General features: G+C 41.0%; 1 protein-coding gene across 4 annotated transcripts in view; it reads left to right on the top strand.

Annotated features, from left to right (window-relative positions):
- Positions 1-3976, top strand: part of LOC116848991 — a 201010-nt gene that overhangs the window by 146420 nt on the left and 50614 nt on the right. The gene's annotated exons all lie outside the window — the stretch shown is intronic.

Below are 3976 nucleotides of genomic sequence, written 5' to 3'. Positions count from 1 at the left end.
CCCATCTCTCTCTTTCTCTCTCTCTCTCTCTCTCTCTCTCTCTCTCTCTCACTCTCCCTCCATTCCCTCCCTCCTCCGCTATCTGACTTCGCGATCCTGCGAATGCACGGCGGGACAAGTAGCAAATACATTAAGCCGAGTAACGACTCCTCTGAGAACAAACGAAAAAGGAGCGCACCGTCATTCGACATCGCGAATTTCGGGCTTCTGAAGCTGAGAATCGTTTTCTACGGTAAATCGATTTTCCATAACGTGCAGATAAGGGATTTTATTGTCGCGACGAAAATTCGGCTAAAATGAAATCAACCAAATGTCTGGTAACTGCGATCAAAACATTTAACTGCCGCTACGTGCGCTTTACTTTCTTAATTATACATGTACTTGACACATGTAAAAACATAATGATGTCAATTAAATAATGTGTACGAAATATTTTGGTTCCAACTGCAAAAACGATTTTTTCAGCGCGATGTGTCTATCCCTTACGAATCTCTTACGACTAAGCTCTCCCGTACGCGTTTGCCCACGCTTTTGTCGAAAAAAGATGAACGAGTAATTTGCTATCAGACTTGTCTGCTGTGTCCATAGGGTTGAAATCTGGGTCGCGTGTTCATCGGGGGGTTCGCATATCGCAGCTCGTATCTCGCTTCGAGCAGACCAGGGCGGGCAGCCCTTCGTCGTCCACGAAGAAACCTTGCCCCGGACCGGCCCCGCGTATTTTCCGTAATATTAAAAAAAAAAAGAAAAAAAAGAAAAGAAGTTAGCGAGGTAGAGCGACCGGGCAGTGATACGTCGTGAAGTGCTTGGACGTGTTCTCTCGACTATTAAGGCTTCTACTTTTCGACGACGACGTAGCGATGTTAGTCCCAATGAAATATAAATAGGTCGATGAAATATGAAAGGCGTTTGATTTTTGACCCGGCTGCGCGGATTGATGTCCGGAATCGTGGCAGAGAGGAGAGCGAAGAAACGAACTTCATGCGCCTCAGGGGACATTAGTTTAGATCACGCTGAGCGCAGAAAGGGCGAGGCTGGGGTTGCGTGTTCCGACGTGGAGAAACCGCTTGTTCGCCTCTGAGATATACAGCGAGAGAGAAGCCCGTACCGAGAGGAGATTTCACGGCGGATAAACTGTGGCACATGAGACCGCGGTAGGGAGGGAGACAGAAGGAGGGAGAGAAAAAATAACACTATGCGCAGGAAAGAGAGAGATATCGAGAATGACCCGCGACGGACATTCCGGCACCCCGAGAAGCTGCAGCTTAAAGGAAGCTGAAAAATCTTTCGGCGGACGAACGAGTCGGAAGCACGTAAAGTGAAAAGTAAACGGACCAAGTTGAAGACGGGAATGAGGAAAACCGTAGAGTTGTATAATTCCCGTTGCCAATAAAGTCGTTTAATCGGCCGCCGATTACTCCGCTGGATATTGAAAGTCGTAATGCAGTGTACATTAAGTGTGATTCTTACGATTGCTAATTTCCAGTTGGTGCACGAGAAAACGAGAAAGGTGGAGAGGAGAAAAGAAGAAGAAGAGAGAGAGGGGAAGGAAAAAGGGAAGAGAACGTAACGAGAATTCGTGCAGCGCGAACCAAAACGAACATCGAGCGCTAAGTTTCCCAGCTCGATCTCATCGAGTAGTCCTGCGAGAGGGGGAGAGAGGAGGTAAAGTTTTACGGAATAACGGAGGGAAAACCCAGAGAATCGGGTTAAACGAAAGCGGGAGAAACGAGAATGCGATGCGCTTCTGGAGCACAATCAAATGGACGGAGACGGACGGATCGATTGACTGCACGATAGGTGTGTGGAAGTTTACCCCGCGAAAAACAAAAGGGCAAAGTGCGCGAAACAAAACGACGATAACAACGGCAGCACGTGGGAATAATAACAAAGTATTTTAATTAATTCTCGCATTGTGTTCCGCGTTTCCTTTCTGCGTGGAGAGATCATCCTCCCTAGGGGCGCAGCTGTGTGTTATAGGTTTTCTTCGCGAAAAATCGCGCCAATCGAGAAGTACTCGAGTCGAAGTTTCGCTTCTACGTTATTCTCGTAAATTTGTTCAAACTTAAAGGATCAATGAAGAATCTCGAGACATGATGCTAGACGTTACACGGAGAAGAAAAAATGTTTGGCAATTGTCATAATCGCGTAATAAAATAATTCAGAAGAATCATTTTTGTAGTAAATCTTACTATAACATTAGTGATAACAATGTCACGTGTATATTGTTACTATTAGATTTTTAGAACAAAGATACTATTAGATTACTACTATTAGATTACTACTATTAGACTACTATTAGATTGTAAGAACAAAGATACAGATGGCGCCGAATGTAACAATAATTTTGAATATAGTTAAACATTTTTTCTCTCAGTGCACACGAATTATTATTTGCTGCTGGCGTCTTTATGTCGAATTATCCTTAGAAAAGGACTTATTTCAGAATGATTTAATGTCCAATATCGTTTCAATATGTTTTGCATGAATTTAATCTTTATCTTTTATTTTAATCAACATTCATTAATGTAATTAGCATTAATTATTTAATTTGCTAATAAAATATATATATAATATAATATTGCCTAGATAGCACAAATTACTAAAAGATGTCGTAAAGATGTTTAAAAGACTTTAAAAAAAAATAGAACATCTTTTGGGCGTCTTTAAGACATCTTTTAGTAGATTATGCAGTTTGGGTCAGCATTAATCGACTAAAATTTTCTTCGTCGAAAATAAACAACAAAAATTGTGAGTAAAGAAAGTGTGTTGTTTGATTTACTCCATTGATCTTTTTTCTTTTTTTTCATATTAAATATTTAATATATTTATTTATCTCAATATCTAATATTCATTTGTCTCAATATGAGATTATATGTATAATATATGGAATATATGATATTTGGAATTTATATCATGATATGAGATAAATAGATATTACATATTTAATATGGGATCAATGAAGTAAATCAAACAGTACACCTTCTTTATTCACAATTATTTTGTTCTTTTTTTGACGTTAGAATTCAGATGATATTTGAAATTCTAACAAAAGCTGATATGAGACGTAAAGACAAAGATAACAGGAAGACAGTTAAATAACGTAAAGACAAAGATAACAGAAAGACAGTTAGTATGTCAAATAACATGTCAATACAGATTTAAGCTTGCATTCGATACGAACAGAAGCAAAAAGAAAGTGTCGACAAGGCAGAACTTGCGGTTCAACAGGCATTATTAAACGCATTAAAAATCAATACTTGTAAATTTGCAATGAATTCCATAGCCGATATTCATAGCCACAAGTCATTTACTAGTAAACAATGTATGGGAGAACGTAATTAATTAATTACGCATTAATTCGTATTCATGGACACGCATATATTCACTCGACTCGATTTCAGTCAAATTTACAAGCATTGTTTCTTGTCGTTATAAAATACAATCGCGTACAGATCGACGAATAATCAGAGATTGATGATGCTGTTATAATCGCCGAATAGCAATTTGTCAAATAATGACGGCCGACACGAGTGTCGGCCGGGACATTCTCGGCAAGATCGTCAAGCGTCCGTTAAACGCGGAAACTTGCCGCACAATGAATAATTTCACATACCTGGGAATGCAGGACGTATCGCTGGCGGCATCCCGAAGTCGTCCTGTCTCGCCGAGACATCCTGCATCCTGCCCCCGGCTGCGGCTGCCTCCTCATGGAGCACCGGATATTTGCACCCTCGCACTGACACTCGCGTGGACACGCCGCGATTCGATCGAGCGAGACGCGGGGCAATTAACGCGAGATGCCGATCAAGTATTTGAACAACGGGAATTATAACATGTCTCGCTCGTCGGCTCCGAACGCGTACTGATAAGCGTAAGCGAAAGTATATATATATATATATTTATAGGCGCCTTGAGAAGGTCGCATTGTTTTGGAAGTCTGTTGACTGAGCGATGCTCGCGGCCGTTAGAGGGGGGG

The sequence above is a fragment of the Odontomachus brunneus genome, unplaced genomic scaffold (assembly GCF_010583005.1).
Source record: "Odontomachus brunneus isolate Ranch 3 - 2012 unplaced genomic scaffold, Obru_v1 Obru_scaffold_103, whole genome shotgun sequence".
NCBI classification, from domain to species: domain Eukaryota; kingdom Metazoa; phylum Arthropoda; class Insecta; order Hymenoptera; family Formicidae; genus Odontomachus; species Odontomachus brunneus.
The sequence above is the reverse complement of the archived record's forward strand: the minus strand, read 5'-3'. Positions and strand labels throughout refer to the sequence as shown.